Source organism: Grampus griseus (assembly GCF_964374135.1).
Source record: "Grampus griseus genome assembly, chromosome: 16".
Lineage (NCBI taxonomy): Eukaryota > Metazoa > Chordata > Mammalia > Artiodactyla > Delphinidae > Grampus > Grampus griseus.
In genome coordinates, this window is record NC_139010.1 from 76776725 (window position 1) to 76799861 (window position 23137).

The following is a 23137-nucleotide window of genomic DNA, read 5'->3' on the forward strand; positions in this document are numbered from 1 at the left end:
TGTGTGTGTAAATGTATAAACACACACATTCACATACCTATGTATATACAGGGGTTGGGGGAGACAAGGAGGTGAATCTGAGTGAGGGTACGTATGTTTTCTTTCTATCATTCTTATTCTTGTGACTTTTCTGAAAGCTTGAAAATACTTCCAAATAAACAGTTAAATAAATAAAAAGAAAGTCTACCATTGGACTATTAATTATAATACAATAATAGAACTGAGCCCTCTGGTTTTACTATCTCACTTAGAATACTAACTGAGGGCCTCAGGCCATGTCTGGAAATGGCAAGGTTTCCAAAGCAGAGCGGGATTAACAAAACTATCACTCCCCATGCTCAGAAAACAAGTAAAACTGCTTGCCAGACTCTCATCTAAGACTCACTCACCAATCCTACTAAGCTGACTCCAACAGAGAATTTATTCAGCAAAGCCTCTGGGAATGAGTTTATTACAATTAATCTGAATTAAAGCAATAAAAATACTTAGCATCTCTCTAGATCCTTCTAAGATTCTGTAACCAAAAATATGAAAGTATTTTTACCATTCTCATGATGTTTTCCTCGTGAGCCAGGAGCAGTGTAACAACATGGTGCTGTACTGGAATATATGAGACCTTGAATACAGAGAGGACAGAAACTTCCCCTCTACAAGCTTTACTCCAAATTCTTAACTGAGATACGTAGCTACAGTCTATGCGACTCCATAATACAAGCACTCCCAGGGCACTCTGTAATTTTTCCTCAGTTCATCTAAAACTGATGGGAAGAGAATTAATTATTTCACATTAAAATAAATAAATGATAACAAAGAGGGGAGAAACGGATCTCTTAAAAAAAAAAAAAGAATCCTTATTTTCCTAAGACTCCCTCTAAGTCTTTATGATTCCTGGCCCATCAAGGTGGCTGTGCAGCACTGAAAATTTTTTTCCACCTTGAAATGCAAAGAAATGCAGCTACTTGGTTTAAATGAGTTATACATGTCTGACTATCACTGTTTCAACTTATTATTTTGCCCCTTAATAAAATTATTAATGGAAAGAATTAAAAACTTTATTGGGGAATTACAGAAAAAAGAAAATACACATTTTCTGTTTAATTTTCTATGACAATGCCCCTCCCTTCCCTTTAATTCTTTATCATAATTTGGTTTGAAAAACAAGTTCAAGACTGCGTAGCCAAACATGCAACACGAAGCAGCAAAACTCTGGAAAAATTAAATATAAGTGAAGCTTGGGTAGTTCCAAGTTACAAAAGCAACTGCTGTATTTCCCAGGAAAATCTATAAACTCATTATCACCGCCACCTTGTTCTCAGTTTCCACAGATGTAGGCCAAAAGAGCTGAGATGGCCCTCTCTCGGTCTCCAAGGTATGAAAGTCATGTGTCTCTTTCATGGCAACAAAGATGTCTGTCATCATTCTGTTTCTCAAAATTCTCAGGGAAAAAAATTCTCAACCTCAGTAATCTGTTTCAGTATGTTAAAACTTCAGATAAGATAATATTCTCTTCCATCTACTCACATTAATTTTTAAGTCAATGTTTTTCGTGTAGCATTTATCTCACTAAATACTACAACAAGCCCAGACACAAACATGACTAATCAACCACTCTTGTGAACCCTCCATGATAATCCTAAGGACAACATCTTGGAAATAGAAGATGAAATGTCCCACTGATTGGAAAGAGTAAAAACTACTTATGATATGGAATTTTATCAAGTCCAGCTTATACAGAATACTCTACCAGCTCTTTCTCTCCTTATTCTTCATCTCAGCCTTGGATGGGCAAGTGGTTCATTCACGTGGACACACCTATGTAGGTACTTCCCGTAACACTGAGCACCCAGGGAACTGGCACAGCTGCTGCCTCCTCTAACGCGTCCACGCTGCTCACAGGCACACTTACTAGTTTGGCTCTTTAAGTTAAAGAACCAAAATAAATTCACTCAGGTCCACTAAGTTGCTAGTACTAATGGTAGAGAGGAAAAGAATATTTTAGGGAGGAACATAAGAAAATGAGGGCACAGGCAAAATTGGTTCAAGATGGCAGGGTAGAAGGACGTGTGTCCACTCCCTCTTGCGAGAGCACCGGAATCACAACTAACTGCTGAACAATCATCAACAGGAAGACAATGGAACTCATCAAAAAAGATACCCCACATCCAAAGACAAAGGAGAAGCCACAGTGAGACGGTAGGAGGGGCACAATCACAATAAAATCAAATGCCATAACTGCTGCGTAGGTGACTCACAAACTGGAGAACACTTATACCACAGAAGTCCACCCATTGGAGTGAAGGTTCTGAGCCCCATGTCAGGCTTCCCAACCTGGGGGTCCGGCAACGGGAAGAGGAATTCCCAGAGAATCAGACTTTGAAGGCTAGTGGGATTTGACTGCAGGACTTTGACAGGACTGGGGGAAACAGAAACTCCACTCTTGGAGGGCATACACAAAGTAGTGTGCGCATCGGGACCCAGGGGAAGGAGCAGTGACCCCATAGGAGACTGAACCACACCTACCTGCTAGTGTTGGAGGATCTCCTGCAGAGGCGGGGGTTGGCTGTGGCTCACCACGAGGACAAGGACACTAGCAGCAGAAGTTCTGGGAAGTACTCCTTGGCGTGAGCCCTCCCAGAGTCCACCATTAGCCCCACCAAAGACCAGGTAGGCTCCAGTGCTGGGTCGCCTTAGGCCAAACAACCAACAGGGAGGGAACCCAGCCCCACCAGCCAGCAGACAAGTGGATTAAAGTTTTACTGAGCTCTGCCCACCAGAGCAACAGCCAGCTCTACCCACCACCAGTCCCTCCCCATCAGGAAACCTGCACAAGCCTCTCAGAGAGCCTCATCCACCAGAGGGCAGACAGCAGAAGCAAGAAGAACTACAATCCTGCAGCCTGTGGAACAAAAACCACATTCACAGAAAGACAGACAAGATGAAAAGGCAGAGGGCTATGTACCAGATGAAGGAACAAGATAAAACCCCAGGAAAAACAACTAAATGAAGTAGAGATAGGCAATCTTCCAGAAAAAGAATTCAGAATAATGATAGTTTAGATGATCCAGGACCTTGGAAAAAGAATGGAGGCAAAGATCGAGAAGATGCAAGAAATGTTTAACAAATATCTAGAAGAATTAAAGAATAAACAAACAGAGATGAACAGTACAATAACTGAAATGAAAAATACACTAGAAGGAATCAATAGCAGAATAACTGAGGCAGAAGAACGGATAAGTGAGCTGGAAGACAGAATGGTGGAATTCACTGCTGCGGAACAGAAGAAAGAAAAAAGAATGAAAAGAAATGAAGACAGCCTAAGAGACCTCTGGGACAACATTAAACTCAACAACATTCACATTATAGGGGTCCCAGAAGGAGAAGAGAGAGAGAAAGGACCCAAGAAAATATCGGAAGAGATTATAGTCGAAAACTTCCCTAACATGTGAAAGGAATTAGCGACCCAAGTCCAGGAAGTTCAGAGAGTCCCAGGCAGGATAAACCCAAGGAGAAACATGCAAAGACACATAGTAATCACACTGACAAAAATTAATGACAAAGAAAAATTCTTAAAAGCTACAGGGGAGGGCTTCCCTGGTGGCGCAGTGGTTTAGAGTCCGCCTGCCGATGGAGGGGACACGGGTTCGTGCCCCGGTCCGGGAAGATCCCACATGCCGCAGAGCGGCTGGGCCTGTGAGCCATGGCCGCTGAGCCTGCGCGACCAGAGCCTGTGCTCTGCAACGGGAGAGGCCACAACAGTGAGAAGCCCACGTACCGCAAAAAAAAAAAAAAAAAAAAGAAAAAAGGCAACAAGGGAAAAATGACAACATACAAGGGAACTCCCATAAGGTTAATTGCTGATTTCTCAGCAGAAACTCTACAAGCCAGAAGGGAGTGGCATGATATACTTAAAGTGATGAAAGGGAAGAAACTACAGCAAAGATTACTCTACCCAGCAAGGATCTCATTCAGATTTGATGGAGAAATCAAAAGCTTTACAGACAAGCAAAAGCTAAGAGAATCCAGCACCACCAAACCAGCTTTACAACAAATACTAAAGGAACTTCTCTAAGTGGGAAACACTAAAGAAGAAAAGGACCTACAAAAACTAACCAAAACAATTAAGAAAATGGTAATAGGAACATACATATCGATAATTACCTTACATGTGAATGGATTAAAGGCTCCAACCAAAAGACACAGGCTCACTGAATGGATACAAAAACAAGACCCATCTATATGCTGTCTACAAGAGACCCACTTCAGACCTAGGGACACACACAGAATTAAAGTGAGGGGATGGAAAAAGATATTCCAGGCAAATGGAAATCAAAAGAAAGCTGGAGTAGCAATACTCGTAACAGATAAAATAGACTTTAAAATAAAGACTATTACAAGAGACAAGGAAGCACACTACATAATGATCACGGGATCAATCCAAGAAGAAGATATAACAATTATAAATATATATGCACCCAACATAGGAGCACCTCAATACATAAGGCAAATGGTAACAGCTATAAAAGAGGAAATTGACAGTAACACAATAACCGTGGCGGACTTTAACACCTCACTTACGCAACGGACAGATAATCCACACAGAAAATAATAAGGAAACACAAGCTTTAAATGACACAACAGATCATGTAGATTTAACTGATATTTATAGGACATTCCATCTGAAAATAGCAGATCACACTTTCTTCTCAAGTGCACACGAAACATTCTCCAGGATAGATCACATCTTGGGTCACAAATCAAGGCTCAGTAAATTTAAGAAAACTGAAATCATATCAAGCACCTTTTCTGACCACAGTGCAATGAGATTAGAAGTAAATTACAGGGAAGAAAACATAAAAAGCACAATCACATGGAGGCTAAACAATACGTTACTAAATAACCAAGAGATCACTGAAGATATCAAAGAGGAAATCAAAAAATACCTAGAGACAAATGACAATGAAAACACGACGATCCAAAACCTATGGGATGCAGCAAAAGCAGTTCTAAGAGGGAAGTTTATAACAATACAATCCTACCTCAAAAAACAAGAAAAATCTCAAATAAACAATCTAACTTTACACCTAAAGCAGCTAGAGAAAGAAGAACAAACAAAACCCAGAGTTGGTAGAAGGAAAGAAATCATAAAGATCAGAGGAGAAACAAATGAAATAGAATCAAAGAAAACAATAGCAAAGATCAATAAAACTAAAATCTGGTTCTTTGAGAAGATAAACAAAATTGATAAACCTTTAGGCAGACTCATCAAGAAAAAGAGGGAGAGGACTCAAATCAATAAAATTAGAAACAAAAAAGGAGACGTTTCAATGGACACCACAGAAATACAAAGCGTCCTAAGAGACTACTACACACAACTCTATGCCAATAAAATGGACAACCTGGAAAAAAAGGAAAAATTCTTAGAAAGGTATAATCTCCCAAGACTGAACCAGGAAGAAACAGAAAATATGAACAGACCAATCACAAGTAATAAAATTGAGCCTGTGATTAAAAATCTTCCAACAAACAAAAGTCCAGGACCAAGATGGCTTCACAGGTGAATTCTTTCAAACATTTAGAGAAGAGCTAACACCTATCCTTCTCAAACTCTTCCAAAAAACTGCAGAGGAAGGAACACTCCCAAACTCATTCTATGAGGCCACCAACACCCTGATACCAAAACCAGACAAAGATACTACAAAAAAAGAAAATTACAGACTGATATCACTGATGAATATACATGCAAAAATCCTCAACAAAATACTAGCAAACAGAATCCAACAACACATTAAAAGGATCATACACCATGATCAAGTGGGATTTATCCCAGGGAGGCAAGGATTCTTCAATATACACAAATCAATCAATGTGATATACTATATTAACAAACTGAAGAATAAAAACCATACAATCATCTCAATAGATGAAGAAAAAGCTTTTGACCAAACTCAACACCCACTTAAGATAAAAACTCTCCAAAAAGTGGGCAAAGAGGGAACCTACCTCAACATAATAAAGAACACATATGACAAACCCATAGCAAACATCACTCTCAATGGTGAAAAACTGAAAGCATTTCCTCTAAGATCAGGAACAAGACAAGGATGTCCACTCTCGCCACTATTATTCAACATAGTTCTGGAAGTCCTAACCATGGCAATCAGAGAAGAAAAAGAAATAAAAGGAATACAAATTGGAAAAGAAGAAGTAAAACTGTCCCTGTTTGCAGATGACACGATACTATACACAGATAATCCTAAAGATGCCACCAGAAAACTACTAGAGGGACTTCCCCGGTGGTCCATTGGTTAAGAATCCGCCTGCCAATCCAGGGGACACAGATTTGAGTCCTGGTCCAGGAAGATCCCACATTCCACGGAGCAACTAAGCCCGTGCACCACAACTACTGACCCTGCACTCTACAGCCCGCAAGCCACAACTACTGAGCCTGCGCGCCTAGAGCCTGTGCTCTGCAACAAGAGAAGCCACTGCAATGAGAAGCCTGTGCACCGCATCGAAGAGTAGTCCCCACTTGCCGCAACTGAAGAAAGCTAGCACACAGCAACGAAGACCCAATGCAGCCAAAAGTAAATAAATAAATAAAATTTAAAAAAAAAACTTCTAGAACTAATCAATGAATTTGGTAAAGTTGCAGGATACAAAATTAATGCACAGAAATCTCTTGCATTCCTGTGCACTAACAATGAAAGATCAGACAGAGAAATTAAGGAAACAATCCCATTCACCACTGCAATGAAAAGAATAAAATACCTAGCAATAAACCTACCTAAGGAGGTAAAAGACCTATACTCAGAAAACTATAAGACACTGATGAAGGAAATCAATGATGACACAAACAGATGGAGAGATATACCATGTTCTTGGATTGGACAAATCAATACTGTGAAAATGACTATATTGCCCAAAGCAACCTACACATTCAATGCAATCCCTATAAAATTACCAATGGCATTTTTTACAGAACTAGAACAAAAAATCTTAAAATGTATATGGAGACACAAAAGACTCCAAATACCCAAAGCAATCTTGAGGGAAAAAAAATGGAGCTGGAGGAATCAGACTCCCTGATTTCAGAATACACTACAAAGCAACAGCAATCAAGACAATATGGTACTGACACTAAAACAGAAATACAGAGCAATGGAACAGGATAGAAAGCCCAGAGATCAACCCACACACCTATGGTCAACTAATCTATGACAAAGGAGGTGAGGATATACAGTGGAGAAAAGTCAGTCTCTTCAGTAAGTGGTGCTGGGAAAACCGGACAGCTACGTGTAAAGGAATGAAATTAGAACACTCCCTAACACCACACACAAAAATAAAGTCAAAATGGATTAGAGACCTAAATGTAAGACCGGACACGATAAAACTCTTAGAGGAAAACACAGGAAGACCCCTCTAACATAAATCACAGCAAGATCTTTTTTTTTGACCCACTTCCTAGAATAATGGAAATAAAAACAAAAATAAATAAATGGGACCTAATGAAACTTAAAACCTTTTGCACAGCAAAGGAAACTATAAACAAGACGAAAAGACAACCCACAGAATGGGAGAAAATATTTGCAAACGAGTCAACGGGCAAAGGATTAACTTCCAAAATATATAAACAGCTCATGCAGCTCAATATTAAAAAAAAAAAAAAACCCAATCAAAAAATGTGCAGAAGACCTAAACAGACATTTCTCCAAAGAAGAAAAACAGATGGCCAAGAAACACACGAGAAGCTGCTCAACATCACTAATTATTAGAGAAATATAAATCAAAACTACAATGAGTTATTACCTCCCAGTGGTCAGAATGGGCATCATCAGAAAATCTACAAACAACAAATGCTGGAGAGGGTATGGAGAAAAGGGAACCCCTCTTGAACTGTTGGTGGGAATGTAGATTGACACAGCCACTAGGGAGGTTCCTTAAAAAACTAAAAATAGAATTACCACATGACCCAGCAATCCCATTACTGGGCATATACCTAGAGAAAACCATAATTCAAAAAGACACATGCACCCCAGTGTTCACTGCAGCACTGTTTACAATAGCCAGGTCATGGAAGCAACCTAAATGCCCACTGACAGATGAATGGCTAAAGAAGATGTGGTACATATATACAATGGAATATGACTCAGCCATAAAAAGGAACGAAATTGGGTCATCTGTAGAGACATGGATGGATCCAGAGGCTGTCATACAGAGTGAAGTAAGTCAGAAAGAGAAAAACAAATATCGTATATTAACGTATATATGTGGAACCTAGAAAAATGGTACAGATGAACTGGTTTGCAGGGCAGAAATGAGACACAGATGTAGAGAATAAACGTATGGACACCAAGGGGGGAAAGCGGGGGTGGGGGGTGGGGCACATGAATTGGGAGATTGGGGTTGACATGTATACACTGATGTGTATAAAATGGATAACTAGTAAGAACCTGCTGTATAAAAAAAATCATAGAAGAAAATTAAGGGACTTCCATGTGGCACAGGAGGTACGAATTTGCCTGCCAATGCAGGGGACATGGGTTCAAGCCCTGGTCCGGGGAGATCCCACATGCCGCGAAGCAACTACGCCCGTGCACCACAACTACTGAGCCTGCACTCTACAGTCCACAAGCCACAACTAAAAAACCCACAGGCCTAGAGCCCATGCTCCACAACAAGAGAAGCCACCGCAGTGAGAAGCCCACAGACCGCAACAAAGAGTAGCCCCCGCTCGCCGCAACTAGAGAAAAGCCCGCGTGCAGCAACGAAGACCCAACGCAGCCAAAAATAAATAAATTAATTAAAAAGAAAGAAAGAAAGAAAATGAGGGCAGAAATATTACTCACATAGGGTCAGGCTCCAGAGAATTCCAGGCTATCCAAGGAAAGGAGGAAAGCCAGGCTAGAGGAAGGCCTCGTGGATAACAGATTATAACTTAAGAGCTGGCAAGTAGGTCTAACAAGAGGTTATCTCTGCGCCCTCAGTAGCAGGAGACCCCAATCTGTATTTTCATCTGCTATTCGCTGTCTCCGCTTCTGCTCCCCCTACCATCTCACCGCTCTCTCACTTTGCTATCTTTTGATTCTCAGACCCCTTTGAAAACCAGATGAAAGAAATCCATGAACTCTACTCTCAAGATAAATGTCCCTGTGTGCAGAAGTTTGCCTACAATTCAAACTTCATGGGCCTGTGTTTATGAAGCCCTGAGCCAACTCTGAGCTGCTGTTACTGTCGTCCGGTGGTTCTGTGTGACCGCCCCCACTAACTGCTGATCCTCCCTGTTGTTAGCCCAAACTTCCTGAAAAGACAGGATCTGAACGGTCTGGTCATCCACCATTCAGTGGGCAAAGCTTTTATGTCAAGCCTTAATACTAACCTACCCTAGATTGAGCACCTGGGTCAGGCACCCATGCCTAGTTCAATTCATGGCAATTAAGATGGGGGGGGGGTCACATGGAACTGAGCATGGTGACCTAAACTCGAAGGCTGCATTTCCTTTAGCAGAGACTACAGGAAAGTATGGGCATGGCAGACATCTGACTGCAATGAACTTCTCTGTATAGGACAAACATAACAGAAAAAATGGGCGGCAAAGGTATGTCTAAAGGCAGACCAGGAGGAATCAGGAAGGAAAGGGAACCCCTGAAGACCAAGCAAGGAAATGTGGATCTAAGAGAACCAGGTGAGAAGCTACAGATTTCCTTGCAAAACAATTCTCACACAATGTAAATCATCCTTGAACAATTCCACTGGCTGAGGCTGAACACAGGATGGAAGAGAGTGAGGTGATGACGGGGAAGGTCCTCTAGCCGTGGACACTGGGCTCCCTCTGCTCTCGGTGTTGTCACTGTCACCTTTCTGCTGTATACCCAAGATAATCATGCTCCTCAAGGTTGCTTTCCTTTAGCTAACGCCACAGACTTAGACAATAAGGCTTCTGAAAGAAAGTGTCAAACATAAAAATCTTACAGTTGCCTGTTTCTACAGAATGAAGATATAAGAACCAAAGAACACGTATAAATTTAAGAAGGAAAGAAGACCTGAGCTGTGATGGGGAGTCCTAGCGTGGGGGAAGGGTGAGAACTGGTTTCATTCTCATAACAACATCAAGGCAGAATACCAGGCAAGAAAAACAATAAACACACATGCCTGCACTTCTCTAAAACAGCTTAGTTCCAACCATGCTCAGCTGCAGCACATGAGCAAGGGATGTGCCGAACATCCCTGTGCCAGCAAAGCCGAAAGGACTATATGACTGCCCATCCTAAAATGAATGCGCCAACACTGTGCTCTTTGTACTAAAAAAGATGAACCCAATTTAGCTGCTAAGGAAAGAGTAATTCAATTCACTTGGTTATTATAAGCTGCCAAGTTTCTATCTCTACAAAGCAAGGAAAACAGAATCCTTTATGATACTACAGACAGACCCTATCATGCACATCAGAACTAAAAAAACAAAGCTTCACAGTTTGGAAATTTTAACCTTATTTGTTGTTTCTGCTGCTCCTTCTAAGAGACCTCAAATTTGCTGGATATATCTCATTGTACAAAAACATTAAATTACCTTTAAGCTGACATGAAGGCCACACATAAGCCCCCAAAGAAAATTTAAGACAGTCCTGGGGTCATCAATAAGTTTATGGCTGCACAGGGTCATGAATTAGACATGAGAAACTTCTCTCTGGTGTGTCATACCAGATAGTTTATTTCAAAATTGTTATGGTGAGCCCCAAATTAATCTTTCATGGCAGTTCCTTTCTGACAACAGTCGTCAAATTACCTGCGGTAACTCAGCAACTGTAAAGCCCTACAGATGTCAATGGCAAGTAGGTAACCCTTTCAAACAAGGTTTCTCAAGCATTAGCACTACTGACATTTTGAGCCAGAGAATGCTTTGCTGCTGGGGACTGTGTGTTGCAGAATGTTTAGCAGCATCCCTGGCCTCTACGGACTAGATGCCAGTAACATACAAACCCCTCCCCCACTGCCCCAGTTGTGATGATCAAAAGGGACTCCAGAAATGGGATGGGGTGGTGATAGGGGCAAAATTACCCCTGATAGAGAAGCACTATTTTAGGATAAGCGGGAACAGGAACTCAGCGTGAGAAGCCCCTTCATTGCCCCGCCACAGGCAATGTTAGGTCATAAAACAAATTAATGTTAATTAAAATAGTATTTAGGTTATACATTTACATTATGCAATTATCAAAATTTATAATTATACTCCCTAGAAAAATATTATTTATACTGTATTCTGCTATTTCAAGGATTTTACAGATAATTAACTTTATTCAACTAGATACATTTCTAAATCAACCTATTTAAAAATAAACCTTTAATTCAAATATAAACCACATATTATATAGCACTATCATTTCAGAATTACAAATGTTCTAAATTATTTGCAATGCTTTTTCAATTTGAAGAAAAAAGCAAATGCAAGAGTATCTTCACTGTTCATCTGACAATTCAAATATAACAACTTTCTCATTACTCTAAAAGTAAACATTTTAATAACTTATATTTGATTAATATTGCCAAAAATATAAAAAGATCTATCCTGTAGAAATGTCAAATGATGCCACTTTATTTGGCATAGTTATGCACTTTCCCTCTAACCAATAATCAAATTATTCATTATTCTTATATCTCCATCCAGCCATTCAAAGGTTTATTGAACATTTACTATAAATCAAGGATTGCTGCTACAGTAAGTAATAAGTGAGCTCAAACTCCATCTTTCAAGAAGCTTAGATTGTAAAGAGATAGACAGGAAAACAGTGCAGAAATGTCAGATATCAACGTGTAAGCTGCAATGGAAACATATACGTAGGAGAGTCAGGGAGGATTTCAGAGTGGAAGCAAACCTGAGATGATGGAAAGGAATAAAGGGAAGATATAATTTTTAGAGCATGATACAGAAGCCAGGAGCCATAGCGGAAAAGGATTAATAATTTGGGCTACATAAGAATTAAAACCTCTGTATGATTACATAAATACGACAAAATGGGATGTGATCAGCAAATGCTAAATGTTTGATATTACAACTGTTAATAAAGAGCTCTTCATTATGTTTTAATCATTTTCTTAACTGAATTTCCAGAAAACATATCATCCTGTTTAAATTAAAGAGGTTCTCCACTGCTTTTATTTTTTGAAGTTATTTGGAAGAAACGTACAAGAGCAAGTGATTTATCTGCACATCATTCAGTACTTAAATCAAGCATTCCCAGTAGAACAGACTGACCAATGTAATTCTCAAGTTAAGTGAGGAATTTGTTCATTTAATGGGATCAATGCTAAGTCTGAAAAAGGGGAAGCTGGGACATTTTGCCATAACACAAATATAATGACACAGAAATAATTTAGTTGACATATTTATTAAACTAGTATATGCAGGGAAGTACCATTAAGAAACTGAAAGTAATTATACAGCTGGGAAAAAAAAATTCAGTCTTAACCTCTAGCTCAACCATACCTGAAAATCAATTTCAGATAGATTACTGAATTGTGAAAGGTAAAAGTATAAAATTCTCAGAAGAAAATATAAGAAAACATTTCCATGGCCATAGGGTAGGCAGATTTTCCTTGAACAAGACACAAAAGCAATAAAGATAAACTGGACTTCATGAAAACTAGAAACTTCTGCTCATCAAAGGATATCGTTAAGAGAAAGAAAAGGTAAGCAGTGAGTGGAAGAAGATATTTATAAAATATTTATGCAACACAGAATTTTAGCCAGAATATATAAAGAACTTCTACAAATAACAGACACAGACAGCCCAGGAGATAAGTGGGCAAAAGACCGGAACAGACACTTTACACTTGGCCAACAGACAAATGACAAGGTTGCTCAACGTCATCAGTCAACAGCAAAATGCAAATTAAACCCACAACGCACCATCCTTGCTAGACACCTATCAGGAGGTCTGCTGCTAGTGGCAGTGTAAATTAGTATAATCACTTAAAAAAATGTTGGGCAGTATGAAGTAAACCTGAATATTCCCACAACATATAATCTGGTAATTCCACACCTAGGTCTATATGACTCAGAAATGCACACATATGTTCACCAAAATACACGCACGAAATGCTCACAGTTGTACTTATACTAGCCAAAACCTAGAAACAGTCCATCCACAGTAGAATGGGCAGACAGGCAATGAGAATGAACCATCCATGTACACAGAAGCATGTGGGTAAATCTTATAAAGGTACTGCTGAGTGAAACCAGTCAGTCACAAGATAAAATACACTAAGTGATTCCATTTTATGAAGGGTTGAAACAGGCATGATTAGTCGTTCATGGATATCTGCGGGCGGCATGAAAGAGGGCTGTGAGGGCTGCAGTGTTCTGCGCTTGATCGTGGTGCTGGCTGCACAGGTGTAGTCACCTTGTGACCATCTGTCAAGCTTTACGCTTACGAACGGTACATTTTTCTGTATATACATCACACGTTGATAAGAAGTTTACTTAAAAAAAGAAACAACTACAGAGAGGAAATTCACGGAAAATATAAACTGTACTACTGAAATGGGACTCTTAACTCTTCCCTAAGCCCAGTGTCTCAATGAGAGCGGCCTGCACAGAAGGCCAGCTCCCTGCACAGTTTTCACTTACTTTCCTCCACTTCCCGGCTTTAACCACGAAGATGGACGCCTGCCTTCCACATGTCATGCGCATCAATAAACTCACTGAGCACCTTCTATTTGCCAATGAATTTGCCGGGCCCTGCAGAGAGTGACAGGTAAGAGCCGGTTGCTCAAGGAACTGACAAGCAGGGACCACGTGTGATCATCTTCCTCCTGCCCCGGCACCTAGCGTGATGTTTTGTACAGAGTGGGCCTTCCACCAGTGCTGACTGATCAGCACAGCTACAACAGCAGAGCGCAAGGGGAGCTACAGAGGAAGCACTTAGAAAGGACCAGCGTTCACAGAACTGGAGAGGCCAGCTCCAGCTTCCGTACAGGGGGAGTACAATGGGCGGGGGCCGAAGTGGGAGACATCGAGAACGGTGCACTGAAGAGCGGTGCACACGCTGGGTCTGGACATGTACACGCAGGGGTGAGCGAGATCCCTTTCAGGTGGGAGGGACTCAGGCTCAGGCGGGGAGGAAGGGCAGTTCAAAGGTACATAAAACAATGTCTGGCAGTCAGCGAACAGGGCTGTGTAAAGGAGGACAGCAAACTTTCATCTTCAGTAGGTCAGGGCAGAGCTTGGATCTGAGTATTTTTCAAAAGCTCCAAAGATGATTGAGGTTTTTCAAAGGTTAGGAATCACGTTCTATACCAAGCCTTCCATTTCACTGTGGAAACATACATGACGAGAAGGATGGGAAAAATAAGGGATTGATTAAATATGCTCTGATACCCCAGTAAACACTTACTTTTACTTAATGTGCAAGTATTTTAGGTTTCTCCAAAATAAAAAGTTATATATACCTCATCATAAATCTGATAAACAATGCCATTTATATGAATTTCAATTTTTCAGACTCTCCTTCATGTTGCTAAAATTAAAATGTGAGTTAATGCAAACTCTGGGCAAGAACCTATTGAGCTTTAATTTTCTCATCTGTAATGAGAAGCTTAGAACACATGACCCACTTTTGACTCTGATGTGGCAAAATTCCACATGTGACAATTTTAAGAACAAGAATATGTGATGAGCATGTTATTCCTTTACCTCCCACTGCCTGTAGGAGGCATCAAAAATCCCTTACTACAATTATTCTGTGGTAATTTTTTCTACTGACCATGTCTAATTCACGGGTCACTTATTTTAACATCAAGAAAAACAGATGCTGAATTAAAAACTCGAGTGTTTTGTTCTGTACTGTGGGTAACTGATGAGATTATCTGTATCTCTTTCAAACCAGCAGTAGCAAAGTCACTACCACATGTACCCAAAAGCATCACCCTGGGTTGCAAGACTGTAGTAAAATAACATTGGCTAATTTGTCTAGTCAGGAAACTTTGAAAAGCTTGGGAGCCCGGGGATTTCAGTAGCACAGGATTTTGCAGATGCAGCTCTGTAAACCCCAATTTTTTTTGGGGGGGGAGGTGCTTTTGTAACAGTAATGCCAACTACCTTCTTTTAGGGAAACTCCTGCAGAATTCCAGAGGGGCGGTTTGACCACAATCAAGCTGAGGCATTGAGTTTAAGAATGATTAATCACAGATGAATTAGCCTTTTGTTCCTTTTCTGACATTTCTAAACCCTTTCTGATGTTTCAGCTATCTGATGTCTGGCCATGTCATGATACCAAAGCAGGCTGCCTGGATCACTGTTTACTTTGGCCTGCATACAAGTCTGGATAAAGAGCTCAGTCAAAACACCTCCTTCAGATCACAGAATGGCCTTACAGCAGCAGTCTGAGAGACAACACGAAGAAGAAATTTTTAAAATTATTCCTAACCCCATTTCTATATACTCCAATTTTCACTTTGAAAGGAAACTGAACAGTTTTGAAATGTATGAGAAGGTGTCAAAATACAGATATAAACTAAGCTTTACATGCGAATATTAAACATTTCGAAAGCACAGGAAAATTCATTTTTAAAAAAGCTTTAGAAAACTAAATATACTTAAAGCCACAGCTGAATTTTTTATGTATATATAATAATGATACATATATATACAAACTATTGATACATAACATGTATATAAACTATATATAAAATAAATAAATATAAACCAACAGCTCATTTTTTAAAAATACTGGGTTTTAAGCAGAATTTTAAAAAACGGACCTGTCCAGGTGTTCGCCCTCTGCAGTGGCATGTGCTCCGGAAGTGCCTCCACCCCATCCCCAGTCACAGCCGCCCCAGCTCCATTCCCCTTGCCAGCCACTGACTCAGGCACAGAGAAGAGGCTCAACTCTGACAATGAAATGAGTGAAGTAGGCTAGGAGGCTTCCTGGTAAGGTTTTTCTTGATCTCAAAAAGAAGACAGCAATCACCTCACACACATTAGGATAGCTACTGTCAAAACAAATGAACAAAATAACAGAAAATAACAAGACTTGGCAAATGTAATGGTACAGCTGTTATGAAAAACAGTATGGTGGTTCCTCAAAAAATTACACAAATATTACCGTATGATCCAGCAATTCTACTTCTGGGTATATACACAAAAGAACTGAAAGCAGAGCCTTGAGCAGATATTTGTACAGCCATATTCACAGAAGCATGAGTCACAATAGCCAAAAGATGGAAGCAACTCAAGTGTCCATCAATGGATGAATGCATAAACAAAACGTGGCATATACACACAACCAAGTATTATTCAGCCTTAAAAAGGAATGAAATTCTGACACCTGCTACTACACTGATGAACCTTGAGGACGTTCTGCTAAGTGAAATAAGTCAGTCACAAAAAGAAAGACACTGTACCATTCCACTTATATGAGGTCCCTGGAGCAGTCAAATTCAGAGAGACAGAAAGTACAATGGTGGTTGCCAGGGGCTGGGGGCAGAGGGGAATGGGGAACTATTGCTTAATGGGATCAGAGCTTCAGTTTTGCAAGATGAAAGGAGTTCTGGAGATGGACGGTGGTGATGGTTGCACGGCAACGTGAACGTACTTAATTAACACTTCTGAACTGTGCACTTAAAAATGGTTAAGATAAATTTTGTCATGTACATTTTATCACAATTAAAAGTAATATTTTTTTAAAAAAGAGACACAGGAGACAATATTATACTTTTCTGATTCTAGCTACTGCTGATGGCTTGTGACGCCTGAAGGCCAGCAACCACCTTGGAACTGTGAGAGGAGCAGACCAAGAGGACAAGCACCCACTGAGGACGTCAGCCAGAAAGCCATACTATTTGCTCCCGCTTCGGCAGGAGAGCTTCTCCAAAGAGAAACGCTCCCAGGCTGAAAATACAATTTCCATTCATTTCAGCCAGTTCCTGAGTCCACAAATCAGTACTGATTTAGGCCAAACAGTACCAAGTCCCATTAAAATGGTCACAATTATGGTTAACAGTTAAAGTGAGCAACGACAACACAACAAATCAAGATGACTTCTTTTCATAATGACTCTGTTTTCTAGCTCTCATTAAATTCCTCTGTGACTACCCTTTGCTTTAATCTAAGACTATGGCCACAGAGAAAACCTAGCTGACTGTACTGTTTATACAGATCAACCTTTATTTAAAACACACACACAAAGAACAGTAAAACCAAAATAATTCGGTAAAAATGAATTTTAGGGAATATTATGCACAAGAATATAACTGCTATCACCTAGCAAACCGCTCGGAGGCTCTACTGCAACACATGTGATCAAAGAAACTATGAAAATGACCACATGGTGATTTTCATTTTGCAGTGCTCAACATTAGCAAGACAAGCAAAATCAAAATGTGTCATTATGTTAACAAATGCCTCGTAGGCCCAAGTCTGAGTATTAAATAAAATGCTGTATAAAGATGAATTCTCGTAAGCCAAGTGGGCACATTTTTAGGTATGACCACACAGGCAAATTAAGTAACTTTGCCGAAACTCTCTCACACTGAGCTGTCAACAACTTCACAGATCAGTTCAGCTCAATTCAGGAAATGAGTCTGCACAGCTCAACACAGAATGATTTCCATCTACGTGGAAATCTACAACTGTATCTAGTGATTTCCATCCTACAGCATGTGTTTCAGTCATCTGTTGCTGAGTTAACAAACCACCCGAAAACTTAGAGGCTTAAAAAAACAACAATTAATTATTCCTCATGATTCTGTGGGCTGGCTACAGCTCAGCTAGGTGGTTCTTCTGCCCATCTCTCTTAGGCTCAATCATACAGCTGCATTCAGCTTGCTGCTTGGCTGGGGCTGAAACATCCAAGATGGCCTGAGGCCTCCCACGTGGCCTCTCATGCCAGCAGGGTAGTCAACCTTTTACATGATGACTGGCTTCAAAGACAAAGGAAGCAAAAGCTGTCTGCCCTCTTAAGGCTTGGGCCTGTCTGAAGTCTCAGACATACTTTTACAGTATCCTATTAGTCAGCACAAGTCACAAGGCCAGTCCAATCCGTGTTGAGGGAAACAGAATGTACCTCTGATGGACAGAGCAGCACACACAAACAGGGTACAGGGTACGAGGAATTGATGATGGAAAGCTCTGGGAATCATCTATCAAATGATGGTCCTTCCTACACATAAAGATAGACTCTTCATTTCAACGTGTCTTCATGACAGTTTACTCAATAAAAGAGTTTGTATATTTCAAACCTGTTAATTACTTTAATTTGCTCTACATTATAAATGTATTATATGGTGTTTATGATTTCTTCTGCTAACTTTGGGGTTTATTGGTTCTTCTTTCTCTAATTGTTTTAGGTGTAAGGTTAGGTTGTTTATTTGAGATATTTCTTGTTTCTTGAGGTAGGATTGTATTGCTATAAACTTCCCTCTCAGAACTGCTTTTGCTGCATCCCATAGGTTTTGGGTCATCATGTTTTCATTGTTATTTGTTTCTAGGTATTTTTTGATTTCCTCTTTGATTTCTTCAGTGATCTCTTGGTTATTTAGTAGTGTATTGTTTGTATTTTTTACAGTTTTCTTCCTGTAATTGATATCTAGTCTCATAGTGTTATGGCTGGAAAAGATACTTGATACGATTTCAATTTTCTTAAATTTACCAAGGCTTAATTTGTGACCCAGGATATGATCTATCCTGGAGAATGTTCCTTGAGCACTTGAGAAGAAAGTGTGTTCTGTTGTTTTTGGATGGAATGTCCTATAAACATCAATTAAGTCCATCTTGTTTAATGTATCATTTGAAGCTGTGTTTCCTTATTTATTTTCATTTTGGATGATCTGTCCATTGGTGACAGTGGGGTGTTAAAGTCCCCTACTATGATTGTGTTACTGTCGATTTCCCCTTTTACGGCTGTTAAAATTTGCCTTATGTATTGAGGTGCTCCTATGTTGGGTGCATAAATATTCACAATTGCTATCTTCTTCTTGGATTGATCCTTTGATCATTATGAAGAGTCACGTACCACAATGTTCACTGCAGCTCTATTTACAATAGCCAGGACATGGAAGCAACCTAAGTGTCCATGGACAGATGAATGGAAAGAAGATGTGGCACATGTATACAATGGAATATTACTCAGCCATAAAAAGAAATGAAATTGAGTTATATGATTTGAGGTGGATGGATCTAGAGTCTGTCATATAGAGTGAAGTAAGTCAGAAAGAGAAAAACAAATACCGTATGCTAACACATATATGTGGAATCTAAAAAAAAAAAAAAAAAGGTCATGAAGAAGCTACGGGAAAGATGGGAATAAAGACACAGACTTACTAGAGAATGGACTTGAGGACACGGGGAGGGGGAAGGGTAATCTGGGACAAGTGAGAGAGTGGCATGGACATATATACACTACCAAATGTAAACTAGATAGCTAGTGGGAAGCAGCCGCATAGCACAGGGAGATCAGCTTGGTGCTTTGTGACCACCTAGAGGGGTGGGATAGGGAGGGTGGGAGAGAGACGCAAGAGGGAGGAGATATGGGGATATATATATATGTATAGCTGATTCACTCTGTTATACAGCAGAAACTAACACATCATTATAAACCAATTATACGCCAATAAAGATGCTAAAAAAGCTTTACAATATGGTGAACACTGTAACTTAATATGTCTAAATCTACACCAGAAAATCCAAATGAAACATTGTCATAGTTACAGGTACAGTCACTTGGTGCCACTTTATGCACTGGATTACAATTATGTACCCCCTCAGATGTAACCTCCATTAGGGCAGAGCCCATACCTATACTGCTTACAACTGTATTCCCAGTGTCTAGTGCATACCAGGTACCCAAGAGACTGTTCTTTCTTAGTTATAAAAAATATTCCTATTTTAAAATATATTCCTTCTTTCTTTAATATCAGATAAAAATATACTTTGTAGATTTTTCCATTGTATATTTTACAATATGGCAAAAATATATCATTACTAACGCTTGAAGCAGTTATGCACTAAGAAAGAAGATATAATTTTAGCTATTATTGTACTTATATGCTAAATTTACCCATTCAATCTTGAAAATGAGAAAAATTTTAATAGTGTACAATTCACTTTCTGTGAGCTATCTTTTATTGGTCTCTAGCTCTAGCCCTTCAACTTGAAATGAGAAACATTCACACTTGGACCAATATCCATCTTATAATTTCAAACGGCACATTTTCCAGTTAAAAATTCCCATGTTTAAAAGCAGTTGTTTTATTCCCCCAAAACTGAGCGTTCTCATTTGCTCACAATAAAATATCCTTAATTGAAATGAGAATATCTTTACTCTTCAGTGACCTAAAAATGACGTATCTTCAATCATGATGCAATGAAAACAATTTTCTTAAACTAACAATACAAAAATTAAGAACAACATGTTCTTGAAGATCCAAAAGTATTCAAACCACCATGCCAGGAAAATGCTGGCTTTACAAAATTAACTTAATATTCAAATATTTTATCATTCTTATCTCACGAATATTTACAAAGTCACGAAATATAGTACAGATTTTCAGAACTGTCTTTCCCAAGAAGATATAATGTGAATATGATATAACATATTGGGAAATTTTTAAAGTTTTGTTTAAATGGTTAGTGAGTATTCCCCTCCACCTACCTTTTCCACTCTGGGCTGCAACCTAGTTTTACAGGTTTTAATAGTGTTTCCAAATTCCCAACAGATATTAAATTTTGGGGATTTGGAAATGAGAACGTGGGATTCCTGAAAACATAAGTTATTCCTAAAATACTTCCAATATTCTTCATATTCTTTACTCATTAGTATGAGTAATTAAAAATTGTTTAATAAGAAATATCATTTCAAGTAATACAGGCATACCCCGTTTTATTGTACTTTGCTTTACTGCTTTTTGCAGATATTGCATTTTTTATAATAGAATGTTTGTGGCAACCCCGAGTCAAAAGCAAGTCCATCAGCACTGTTTTTCCAACAGCATTTGCTCACTTTGTGTCTCTGTGTCACATTTTGCTATTTCCACCAGTGAAAAGATTACAACTTGATGAAGACTCAGATGATGGTTAGAATTTTTTAGCAATAAAATATTTTTTAATTAAGGTATGTACACTGTATTTTAGACATAATGCTATTGCATGCTTAACAGACTACAGTACAGTGTAAATATAACTTTTATGTGTACTGGGAAATCAAAAAATTCATGTGACTTGCTTTATTGCAATATTCGCTTTATTGTGGTGGTCTGGAACTAAACCCGCAATATCTCTGAGGTGTGCCTGTATTTACGAAGAACTTTAGGCTACAAAGAATATTAAAACACTGGAAACTGCCAGCAAACATTACTAGGTACTATTTCTAATAACCTAACATTTGGGTCTCTTACCATGCTAACAGCACTACAAAGAACTACAAATTAAGATTACCAGTTTATGATCTTATTTTGCTTCTAAGTTATCCCTTGAAACACCATTAATATACTTTATATATAAAGTGAATAATATTTATTATATTTACACTGTTACGTACCTTGTAAACAGCAGATAGGGCCACAAAACACATAACACGGCTACAGCTACAAAGAAGACCGACTAACTGAAGGGTGACTGCCCTCCTCCTTTTTTATATGAATATGCATGGCACTGTCACCTATTCATTCTTATTTAAATGCTCCTTCTCCATGAAATGTGCGTCCCTGTCATACCTACTCTTTTTTGAGGCCTCTCTTCCCTTTTAATTAAACCCTTTCCTCTTCCATACCCTATGCAGCAACCCCACTGCCTCCTAGGCCACTTACCAGACCACTGTATTGACCTGATTTTACGTAAAACACCCCCAATCTTCACCTATGTTACAAGTTTTAAGAAGAAGGTTCATGTTTAAACCTTTTCACGTCTTCAGAGCTTAAAGCAGCGCTCTGAGCAGACCAGAGGTATTTGGCGACTGTTATTACGGCAGGCAGGATGTATGCAGTCTGTTCCTTTATACAGCTCTATGCTTCCCAGAGCTTTTACAGTGGGCTACTAATACTTGGAAAACATCAAAGGGTTTCATTAAAGAGAGTCATAAAATTTAACATCAAAAAAAACCAAACAACCCAATTAAAAAATGGGCAGAGGACCTGAACAGACATTTTTCCAAAGAAGACATACAGATGGTTAACAGGCATATGAAAAGATGCTCAACATCACTAATCATCGGGGAAATGTAAATCAAAATTACAAGGAGATATCACCTCACACCTGTCAGAATGGCTATTATCAAAAAGACAACAAATAACAAGTGCTGACGAGGATGTAGAGAAAAGGGAACCCTCATGCACTACTGGTGGAAATGTAAATTGGTATAGCCACTATGGAAAACACTATGGAGGTTCCTCAAAAAATTGAAAATAGAACCACCATACAATCTAGCAATTCCACTTCTAAGTATTTTTCCAAAGAAAAACATCAATTCAAAAAGAGACACGCACCTGCTATGTTCACTGCAGCATTATGTACAATAGCCAAGATATGAAAGCAACCTAAGTGCCCATCAATAGATGAATGGATAAAGAAGACAGGTGTGTATGTATGTGTGTACACACACACACACACACACACACACACACACACACACACACACACACACACACACACACACACACACACACTCTGGAATATTACTCAGCCATAAAATAGAATTAGGGCTTCCCTGGTGGCGCAGTGGTTGACAGTCCACCTGCCGATGCAGGGGACACGGGTTCATGCCCTGGTCCAGGAAGATCCCACATGCCGCGGAGCGGCTGGGCCCGTGAGCCATGGCTGCTGAGCCTGTGCGTCCAGAGCCTGTGCTCCACAACAGGAGAGGCCACAGCAGTGAGAGGCCCGCGTAGCGCAAAAGAAAAAAAAATTAAAAAATAAATTAAAAATAAATTAAAATTTTAAAAAATATAATAAAGTTAGGCCTGGAAATTAAAATAATAATAATATTGTAATAGCTTTATATGGTGACACATAATTACTAGACTTCTTGCTGTGATCATTTTGTAATGTACAGAAATGTCGAATCACCATATTGTACACCCAAAACCAACACAGTGTTGCAGGTCAATTATACTTCAATAATAAAAAATACAATAAAATAAAAATAAAGAGTCA

General features: G+C 39.3%; 1 protein-coding gene across 10 annotated transcripts in view; it reads right to left on the reverse strand.

Moving 5' to 3' along the window:
• ATE1 (arginyltransferase 1) overlaps positions 1 to 23137 on the reverse strand; it is a gene marked incomplete at its 5' end in the record, with an annotated part of 154128 nt that overhangs the window by 56656 nt on the left and 74335 nt on the right. The gene's annotated exons all lie outside the window — the stretch shown is intronic.